The sequence below is a fragment of the Herpailurus yagouaroundi genome, unplaced genomic scaffold (genome assembly GCF_014898765.1).
Source record: "Herpailurus yagouaroundi ecotype Mexico unplaced genomic scaffold, PumYag 221, whole genome shotgun sequence".
Taxonomy (NCBI): Eukaryota; Metazoa; Chordata; class Mammalia; order Carnivora; family Felidae; genus Herpailurus; species Herpailurus yagouaroundi.
In genome coordinates, this window is record NW_024412452.1 from 14,027,002 (window position 1) to 14,038,765 (window position 11,764).

Consider the following 11,764-nt stretch of genomic DNA (forward strand, 5'->3'; position numbering starts at 1 on the left):
GGACTGTCCAAATCAGCTTTCATGTCTTTAACTTTTTTTTTTTTTTTCAAAGTTTATTTATTTTTTTTTGGGACAGAGAGAGACAGAGCATGAACGGGGGAGGGGCAGAGAGAGAGGGAGACACAGAATCGGAAGCAGGCTCCAGGCTCCGAGCCATCAGCCCAGAGCCCGACGCGGGGCTCGAACTCACGGACCGCGACATCGCGACCTGGCTGAAGTCGGACGCTTAACCGACTGAGCCACCCAGGCGCCCCTCATGTCTTTAACTTTTATTCTGAAATAATTTTAGATTCACAAAAATGTTCCAAATAGCATAATGGTGCAAAGAATCCTGGAGTATGTTCTTCACCAGATTCCCATGTGTTCACGTGGTTAATGTTTTACCACCTTTGCTTTAGTCTCTCCTCCCTTTCTGTATACCAATATCTACATCTATATCTGTATTTATATCTATTATCCATCTCTGTGTGTGTATATGTGTGTGTGGGTGTATACACTCTCTGTATGTGTATATATATATATACACACATATACATATATATTGGTGTGTGTATACATACATATACACATATACATACATATGTATGTATGTATACCTTCCCTAAAAACAGGGACATTCTTTTATGTAACTATAGTATAGTTATCAAATTCATAAAATTAACATGAATAAAATACTATTATCCAATATAGAGACCTCATTCAATTTTTTTCTAGTTGTTTCAATAATGTCCTTTATAATAATAACAACAAAAAGCCTCTGATCTAGTATCCAACCCAGGATCACAGGCTGCATCTCTTTTCTTATCTCATTACTCTCCTTTAATCTACAACAGTTCTACAGTCTTTCTTTGCATTTCCTTGGTCTTGGACATTTCTGAAGAGCACCAGTCAGCTGTTTTCTAGAATTTCCCTCAATTCGTGTCTGTCTGATATTTCCTCATGATTGGATTTAGCTTATACATTTTTGGCAAGAGTATCATGGAAGCGATGTTGTGTCCTCAGCGCGTCATATACAGAAGCACATGATACCAACTTTTCATCTGTGATTACTTGCTGAAGGTGGTATCTGTCAAGTTTCTCCATGATAAAGTTACTATAAATTTGTAATTACTAAGAATATCTGGTGATATATTTTGACACCAAATATCCTGTTTCCCAATCATACTTTTGCTCATTAGTTTAAATATCTATTTATCATTCTTGTTTGAAACAGTTGTTACTATTGTGGTTGCCAAAATGCCAACTGTGTAATTATATCATTCTTTATGTAGTTGGCATTTATTTGTGGACATTCTATTTTAAGTAATACTTTTTTTCTTTTATGGGGGGGGGGAAGATCTTTTATCTATCTATCCATCTATCCATCTTCATCATTTACTTATCTGTATTGCACATCTATGTTCCAGGCTCATCTTGTACTTTTTTTGTGTACCAACTCTGGAATAAGTCATTTCTTCAAGGACCAGCTTTCATTTTGATGATCGATGTTGGTTGAGTGCATAGGAGACAAGAGCCAATGTAACAAGCTGGGGCCCTATAAGGCAACTTAGTGTATGAATGAACTAGAAATATACTCTGCTTTACTCTACTATTCCTCCTAGTAATAGCAAGGAATAGCTTGCTTGCCAGCGTTGGGTTGAGGGAGAAAATTTTCTCTTGAGAATTCTTAACCACAGGCTGGCATTAACTCAAATTTGTAACCCAAATTTACACTACCTGCATGATTCTAAATACCTTTAGGTTAGAATTTGTTTTTAAACAGTTCTGGATTGGTGATGATTCCAGATATTTGGAAGAAGCAAACATAAATTTTCTTTGGTGAAATGCAGTCACAACACAAACCTCAGAGTTTTCCATGAATAAAGTTCTGAGGAATGTAGGCTCAGAGTCAAAGTCAAAAAGCATTTAAGGAGACAACGCACTATACGCAAAAGTCAGCAGGAACAACAAACCACAGAATCAGGCCAGCAAAGCTTTTAGATATGGGAATTATTGGATATAAAATGCAAATTAAACATGTTTAATATATTTAAAGAAAGAAAACTGGTAAGGTACAGTGCTTATGAAAGATAAACAGGCATACTTGAAAACCAACAAAAAATAACTTTTAATAAAAGACAAATGTAAAAACTGAAATTAAAAAACCTCAAATGAGGATTTAAAGAGAAAATTAGATGTAGGTGAAATGCTGATGAACAGGAACAGAGATCTGAAGAAATGATCTAGAATGCCTAACAGAGAGACAAAGAGGTAGAAAATATGAAATACAGGTTAAGAGATATGGAGGATGGGCTGGGAAGGTGTAACATAGGTCTAAGTCCAGAAGGAAAGGAGAGAGAAAGGAAGAAAGGCAATTTTTGAAGGCATAATGGCTGAAAACGATTCATATTGATGAATACACAGATGCATACTTTTAGATTCAGGAAGCCCAATAAATTTATAGCAATAGGAACAAAAATTGTCCTTAGACAAATAGCAGTGAAACTGGGGAATACAAAATACTATGGACAGCAGCTGATATTCCCAGCAACCGGGGGTGGGTATGTTATTTGTCAGCCTTGAAGAGGGGATCTGGGCAGAGTATCCTACTGTCCACTACACATTTTCATAATGTTAAGAAACACAAGGTTAAAAATTTATTTATAGTATTATTTCGATATTTTACTTTTTATTATTTTTAAAAGTAGGCTCCATACCCAGTGTAGGACTCAAACTCATGACACTGAGATTGAGAGTCGCCATGCTCTACCGACTGAGCCAGCCAGTTGCCCCTGATTTCAATATTTTAAAATGGACATATGTATAAAAAAAAAGGACCGAGAGGGGTTAAAGTAAGATGTTTAAGAGGCTTTGCGTTGGTGTTGAAATAACGGATAACTTTCATTTTCTCCCAACCTGTATCTTTTTTTTTTTATTAAAAAAATTTTTTTTAAATGTTTATTTATTTTTGAGACAGAGAGAGTCAGAGCATGAAGGGGGGAGGGGCATAGAGAGAAGGAGACACAGAATCAGAAGCAGGCTCCAGGCTCTGAGCCATCAGCCCAGAGCCTGATGTGGGGCTCGAACTCACGGACCGCAAGATCGTGACCTGAGCTGAAGTTGGACGCTTAACCGACTGCGCCACCCAGGCGCCCCCCAACCTGTATCTTTTAAACACACACACACACACACACACATACACACACACACACACATCTTAGGTAGTTTATGGACTACATAAAGCCACACCACTGATTCCTCTCTATGAGCTGTTCAAGTCAGTCAGAAAGTGAATGTCAGTGTCCTTCAGTAGGTGAATGGATAAACATCCAGACAGTGGAATATTACTCAGCAGTGAAAAGATGAGCTATCAAACATTGAAAAGACATAGAAGAAGCTTAAATGCATAGTGCTAAGGGAAAGAAACCAATCTGAAAAGTCTATACACTGTATGATTCCAGCTATATGGTATTCTGGAAAAGGCATAACTATGGAGACAGTATAACTATCAGAGGTTTCCAGGGATTCAAGGGGAGAGAGGAGGCAGGATGAAGAGGTGATGGAACTATTTGGCATGATACTGTGTGATGCATGGTGGATACATGTGCATTTGTAACACAAAGAGTAACTCAAATGTAAACTATGGACTCTTAATATTGACTTATCAATTATAACAAATGTACCACACTAATGCAAGATGTTAATAATAGGGAGAAGTATGTACAGGGAAGAGGGGATATGTGGGAATTCTCCACATTATCTGGTCAGTTTTCCTGTAAACCTAAAACTCTTCTAAAAAACCAAAATCTTTTGATTAAAAAAAAAGAAAAAAGAAAGTGAGTATCAGTTTCTGTTCTAGAGGCAACAACATTAGCAGTAGTTGGGACTGAATTTAATAGATGGTGTGCTCAGCAAGCCAAGGTGAGGAGATCTCCTTACCATGGGCTCAACAAAGCCCCTTTCAGGTAGTTGTGAAGTATCAGAAGATAAATCTACAAATAAACAGCTGCTTTATTGACGGATGCATTAATGAAGATCACAACATCTTGACTGCTGATTCTGGATCCTTGCTGTTTCCTCAATGAGCCATTACACAACTGTTGGGTCTTGCTCTATGCATTTGTAGAATGGCAAGGGAATCTGGTCCTGAGACAGGACATCTGATAAACAAACGAGGCAAATTGGAGTGGATTGTTCTGGTGACTGCCAGGGCTGGCGCCTTTTTTTTTTTTCCTTCTGGCACTTACCCTAACTTCCTGGCATCTATTCTTATTTTTCCTCCCAGACCAACTGCAAAAAATGACTTGACCTCAACTGACATAGCATGTGGAAGAATGTGTATGCATTGAAAAGCAATCCAGTAAGCTGACGAACTTAATGAATTTTTATAGGAATTCATTCAATACCACCCAGTGAGAGTCCATGCTTTGAATATTTGCTCAAAGGCAATGGGGAAATGAGAACTTGCTTATTACCTCTGGTTCTTGAAAGAAAACGTTGTCTCAGATACAGCTTCCATTCCTATTGCTGATTTTCATAAACATTTGGACATGTTGAGATTCTTCATTTATATGTTTGTTCATTTAACTAACATTGGTTAACTACCATGTGACAGGCACCAATTGTGTAGAATTGTTACTGGAGAGGGTACACCAATATATGTTCTAGTGTAGTGGCTGAGTGTGGGGGTGAGAGATCCCTTTTTCTTTTCCTCCTTACCCTCACCTTGACAACTCCTGCCCTTCCATTTTTCTCTCTACCCATTTTTTTTTTTTTGCTTTTTCCTAGGAGTTGAGAACTGTCTAATTGGTAAGATTAAATGAAGCTTCAAGTCACAGGATAGTGCTTCTAAGGGCACAGTCACTATTAATTAGAAGTACTTCTCTTGTATTCTCTTTTAAATCTATTTTCCTATGCAGTAGAGATAGAAATTTCATCTTCTCTCCCCAGTTAGATAGCTCTTTATTAAAGAATTAGTCCTTGGATATTCTACCATTATCATAAACAAACTTCCGTATATTTACAGGTCTGTTTCTGAAAATTGTTCTGTTGTATTACCATATACTGGCTATATTGTCCATTTACTTTTCTAATTAAAACTTAATTTTTTTTAATGTTTATTTATTTTTGAGAGAGAGAGACGAGAGAGAGAGAGAGAGAGAGAGCGCACAAGCCAGGGGAGGAGCAGAGAGAGAGGGAGAGACAAAGCAGGCTCCAAGGCTCTGAGCTGTCAGCACAGTGCCTCATGTGGGGCTCAAACTCATGGACTGTGAGATCATGACCTGAGCCGAAGTCAGATATTTAACCAACTGAGCCACCCAGGCACCCCTCTAATTAAAACTTAGAATCTGCATTTGAAATTACTTCAAAATCTTGCTAGGTGATTTATTGACCTTCATTTAGATTTGTAGATTATTTGTGGGAGAACTTAATGTCATTTCAGTGTTAAGTTTTCCAATTTAGGAATGCAGTGCCACTCTCCATCTAGTAAGGAGAGTTCATAAAATTTTATAGTTGTCTTCCTATAGGTTTTGTACATTTTTTGGTAGGTTTGTTTCTAATTAATTTATATATTTATATAATTTACATATAGAATATAACTATATAATATAATTATATAGAATTTATATATAACTTAATAATATAAACATGTAAGATTGATGTATTTTTTCTATTCTGAATGGATAGTTTTCTAACTGGTCACAGTCAGTGATGGTGCTGATCATTTACCTGGCCAGCTTACCGGCCTCTTTTATTAGTTGTAATAAGTTTTAAGTTGATTCTCATGGAATTTTCAGGTAGTCAGTTATGTTGTCCGAAAATAATGACAGTTTTTTACTTCCTGATATTTATAATTGCTTTTTAATTTTGTTTTTGTTACTGCATTGGCTAGAACCAAAGGTGAACAATAATGGTGATGGTTAGAATCTTTTCTTGTTTTTTATTGTGGAGGGAATACTCCTAGCATTCAACAGTAAGTATGTTTGGAGGATACCTTTTTATCAGGTTAAGGAAGCTTTTTTTTTTTTTCTTCCCCTATTCCTAACTTGCTAAGGAAATTAAAGTCATTTTTAAAAATCAATTACCATTTCCTATTAATTAAAAGCAAGAAAATATATCCTGCACATAATGCTGGACAGGATATCTTGTTGTTTTTACTAATGGTTCAAAATTAAATAAAGATAATTATCTTTTAGGAACCTCCTAAAAACAAATATTGAAAAGCCTATAAAAACAGAGTTAATGGCAATGCAAGCTGGTGCAGCCACTCTGGAAAACAGAGTGGAGATTCCTCACAAAATTAAAAATAGAACTACCCTACAACCCAGCAATTGCACTACTAGGCATTTATCCAAGGGATACAGGTGTGCTGTTTCGAAGGGGCACATGCACCCCAATGTTTATAGCAGCAATATCAACAATAGCCAAAGTATGGAAAGAGTCCAAATGTCCATCGATGGATGAATGGCTAAAGAAAATGTGGTATACACACACACACACACACACACACACACACACACACACACACAATGGAGTATTACTCGGCAATCAAAAAGAATGAAATCTTGCCATTTGCAACTATGTGGATGGAACTGGAGGGAATTATGCCAAGTGAAATTAGTCAGGGAAAGACAAAAATCATATGACTTCACTCATATGAGGGCTTTAAGAGACAAAACAGGTTAATATAAGGGAAGGGAAACAAAAATAATATAAAAACATGGAGGGGACAAAACATAAGAGACTCATAAATATGGAGAACAAACTGAGGGTTACTGGAGGGGTTGTGGGGGGGGGTGGGGTAAATGGGTAAGGGGCATTAAGGAATCTACTCCTGAAATCATTGTTTCACTATATGCTAACTAATTTGGATGTAAATTTAAAAAAATAAAAAAAATTAAAAAAAAACCCAGTTAAACATCAAAATGCTATAAGAAACAGCAGTCTCAGCAAGTAACATAGGGAATGGGAGGGGCCTATTCAGAGTGAGCATTCACTTTGGTAGCTTTGGGGGCTCTTGGAAATGTCTGACAAGGGTCGGGTTGGAATCAAATTCTCCTGGAGCTCTGCAGGTCATATTCCTCATAGCAGTGATTACATCATTGGAGGAGATACAAATGTAAATGGGTCTGAAAGTCTGTTCAGCCTTAATGAAACACAGGAAGCAAAAGCACAGAAATGGAACATGTGTTACACAGACACTGACCATGTGTCCGTGTGAGCACCTAGAGGTGATCACCACACCCAGGTCTGCACAGAGAGGGGAGAAGGCAGTCAACAGAGGCATTAGAAGGGAGTATTTGTAGCAAAAACGCACATGCTTGTTTGAAGCAGGAAAGAAAATTATCTTCCTAAAGAGATGACTGAAACTCACACTACTCCCCTTAAGGATGGATTTATTCACCTGAGGTTTTATAGGACCATTTGAAAGGAAAGGAATTGAACAGGGTCTGTCTGCACTTTCACTTTGCTCAAGGTCATCAGATGTCAGTATTGTTCTCAGCCGGGGCGTGCTCAACAGTATGGTTATTGCTGCCAGAAAAATAGTCACTTGGTTCTTTGTTTATTTGTTTGTTTGTTTTAAGTTTTACTTGAGAGAGACAGAGGCTGCATGAGTGGGGCAGGAGCAGAGAGAGAGAGAGGGAGAGAGAGAATCGCAAGTAGGCTCCATGTTGTCCACACAGAGCCTGTGGAGGGGCTTGAACTAAAGAAATGTGAGATCATGACCTGAGCCAAAAACCAAGAGTCAGGACACTTAACTGACTGAGCCACCCAGGTGCCCTGGTTTTTTGTTATATGCTAGTGACTATATTACCATGCCTGATGTTTTTAGCCAGCAGGACATGTAGCTGAGCTAACCTCCCAAGCCCTAGTTTATCTGCACCCTACTTAATTCCAGTTGTTGGATTGCCAGAAATTACGCAGCCTCATTCACTACTTCCTCCTTCTTGCCTCTCTTGCCTGGATTGGCTCCTCTCACCTTCCTAGCTCCTGCTGTCTTTCCTTCCACCCTTTGGAGCCTGACCTTTGAATACCGCTGTGGGCCACCCGCGGCAGAGACAGGTTGCTTCCCTTTTGGAATCCACCCCAGCTGGGGAGAAGCCCTTTCCTCCAAGTTCAGATGAATGTCAGTGCTTCTGCATCACCGTATCTATGAAACACTCTTTCCATTCATGTGGAATATTTATCTGTTTCTATAAGATCTTGGTTGAAAATGAAGATTATCATTAATTTTGAGCCAGTCTCTTAGAGAATCTATAGGTAATACTTTCAAGAGTAAAACTAAGCAAAAAGACAGGTGGTCTGTATCCTGCAAAGTTAGGGTGTGCCTCAGAGGGAGGGGGAAGTTAAAATGTTTGTATTTTTTAAAAAATGTGATAGAGGGCTGTAATTCTTCCATGGCTCTTGAGGGTGCATTTTTGAAAGGGACTAGTGATGGGTGGCTGAGAGATGGCCTGTCTTATGACTTCTCTTTCAGAAGAAAATTAATGTTCATTAATGTTTTCTGGACTCTTAGCACTCATACCCCACATTTCTTGTACTTTAAAAATGTTTTGTAGGGCACCTAGGTGGCTCAGTCAGTTAAGCATCTGACTCTTGATTTCGGCTCAGGTCATGATCTCACAGTTCATGGGTTCGAGCCCCGCATCCTGCTCTCTGCTGTCAGCACAGAGCCCCCTTCAGATCCTTTGGACCCCCAGCCCCTCCCCCACTGGTTCTCTCTCTCTCTCACACACTCTCTCTCTCAAAAATAATAAATAAACTTTAAAATGTTTTGCAAGAATGCAAACCACTTTACTACACAAAGGAAAATGTCTTTTACGAGTTGTATTTATTTTAATGTTTATAAGCAACTAGCAACTAAAGATGCCAGCTAAGGTACACAGAACTTTGTTTTGAGCTCTCAAGTGACTTAGGCAGAGCTTTGTTAGCTGTTGCCTTGTAAGTACATTGTGAGATGATATTTAAAACTAAATAAAGGAGATGTTGCACAGTTTCGAACCCCAACAATTAAAATGGTCCCGTTTTTAGTAGAGATGGGAGAATCTATATAACTGACTATTTGAATGTTACATAAAAAGGGGAGGAATCAGAGATTACTTCTAATTTGTTTAGGTATAAATTTGATGAGGATGTGGTGGTTCAAGCCAACATAATACAGTTGTAATCAGAATAAAATAACAAAACAATTGTAATCAGAGTAAACTCATCTGTTTTGCGGATACCAACTCTATAGCTTTACCCAGTGCTTGGTAATTGTAAGCACTTAGACCTTGTTTGTAATGTATTTAGAGGGACAAAGTGTTGTATTGGTTGTTCTATACCTAAATGAGACTCCAGAGAAACATACATTTATCTGAGGGAAGAACATTGGATTTAGTGATGGAAAATTGTAGATCTGCTCAAGTTCACAGTACCTGATCGATGACCTTATTTCTGTTGTTTATTCAACTTAATGCATTGGAGCATTACTCACGGTAGTTGAAGCGATTTCATGAGAAAGTTGGTTGGTAATATGCAGGATTTAAAAATTCCTCATATGATACAGTAAATATTTTTTCCACTTCTAGTACTTTCTTCATTTTATTTGTTACACTTAAATTAAATACAGCTGAAGTTAATTTTGGTGCAAGGAGTGAAGTAGAGCTCCAAGTTTTCTTTTTCCTTCCAAATTGCTAGCCGGTTATCTCAAAACCATTTAATGATTAAGAATGTAATTTAAAAATGTGCATGTGCCCAAAAAGCTATTAAAAAGTAAATACTATTGCAATCTTGGGAAAAAATGTGGCATGGGTTTCTGTTTGCAGATGGTTTTATTCCAATTAAGATGAATTCAGGGTTGAAGGAAGACTTGTAAAAGAAACAAATTCAGGAACTAGTAAGAGACTCTTACCTACACAAAAATTTCAGTGAAGGAGCTGGATTGAAGATGCTAGGAATCAAGTGGTTTGTATCAGAATTGCAGATATAATAAAAATATTTTGAGATGTATACGGAAGGAAAGGTACTTACTGCAGCACTGGCTGTAATGCTGCCTGGTTTCTTGAGCAGCTGCAAACCTCTGGAGTCCTTGCTGTGAGAATCAAATCAGTCATGGCCCCAAATCTTGTTACAGGCAGCCAGAAACAATCCTGACTGGTCCACTACGTTTTTTTTTTTCTGTGTGCTTCTCCATCTCGACTTTTTACTTTATATTTTCATTTAGCTTGGATTCCATTTTAAATTTTAAAACTGTTACTAGAAATAAAGAATATTTTAGGGGTGCCTGGGTGGCTCAGTCAGTTAAATGTCCAACTTCAGGTCATGATCTCACAGTTTGTGAGTTTGAGCCCCATGCTGGGCTCTCTGCTGTCAGGACAGAGCCCTCTTTGGATCCTCTGTTCTCCTCTCTCTCTGCCCCTCCCCTCTCGGCCTCTCTCCCTCTCTCTCAAAAATAAGTAAACATTAAAAAAAAAAGAAATAAAGAATATTTTGAATGTTGGACAGCTAAGGAAAAAAATGACAATAATCAAGACAGTAAAGAACTTACTGGAAATATAATAATGATTTCAGAAATATAATTTGCATAACAACAGTTGTTTTATTATCATCAAGATGTTAAGTAGTTGAACAGTCTACACTTTATTTTTATAACAAAGAGACAAATAACCAGTAAAAGAGATGATTTTAGTATTTTATTGTTATTATTTTTTTTTTAAAAGCAACTTCCAGAGTTTGTCATTGTGCAGGGTTAGCCCAGTCTCTTATAGCATAGTACAGTGATAACTCATTTTTTATAACAATGACTCACTGGAGATCCATAACTGTGTTCTGAATTATCACAGAAAGGAGAAAGAATTAGAGGAAGAGTTTAATGTTAAGTGTATTTAAAAAAATCATATTCTAATTGTTTTAAATTGGTTATCCAAGTATGATAATATAGTAGAGCTCAGATAACTAGAAAAGGCAATTGACTAGAACACCTCATTCCCATCTTGTGTGCATTAACAGGTGTTTCACTGCATATATCTTTATATAGTTTGCAAGCTAATTCAACCCATTTTACACAGCATTAATTGTTTTTATTGAGTTGGCATTGGGCTGAAACTTGCTCACTATCTCATAATAATTATTATTTTTTTCCTAGTTCTTTGATAGTTTTTTTCTCATCTGACAGTGTTTGGACTCTAGTGTTTATGAGACATTAAAATCATCTCTGCCCATTTTAGTGATATTTACAATGAAGTTACCCATGGCCAGATATCCAAGACTATTAATTAATTTGTCCACCAGCTCTGTTCTTGATCTTGGTAAAACAGAGAACTTTTCCAGTCTCACTGGAATATGTGCAAAGCTCCAGGCCAGAAACTGCTTGTGATCTGGTCTTCAAAAGAGGGGACCACGAAACTCAAGGTCCTTATTAATGCTGTGCAAACAAGGGTCTCGTCATTTCGGTAACTATTTGTACATTTCAAAAAGCAATACAGTCATGGGAAAAACCAACAAGCACAGCTTGGTAGAATAACCTGCCATGAAATATCATTGGCTTTATAATAATTTACTACAACTGTTCTTTTTTATTCACACTGGATAGGAAATGCTTCCATCTAACACATGGAATACGAATATATACAACAAAAAGTTGGCTTTTATTAAAAAAAAACTTCACAAGGACAATAACATGGGGGTTGAAACAATAGTTTTGTGCAGTTTCCTGATCACAATCATATGTCTGCTGCCTTTGACAGGGAATGATACAAGTACTGATAGATTTTATAAACCAGTTAAAGAATTTTCTTGTCTG

At 37.4% G+C, this 11,764-nt stretch overlaps 1 protein-coding gene across 1 annotated transcript in view; it reads left to right on the forward strand.

Annotated features, from left to right (window-relative positions):
- The window catches only part of GKN2 (gastrokine 2), a 322,064-nt gene that overhangs the window by 32,560 nt on the left and 277,740 nt on the right, over positions 1-11,764 (forward strand). The window lies entirely within an intron of this gene.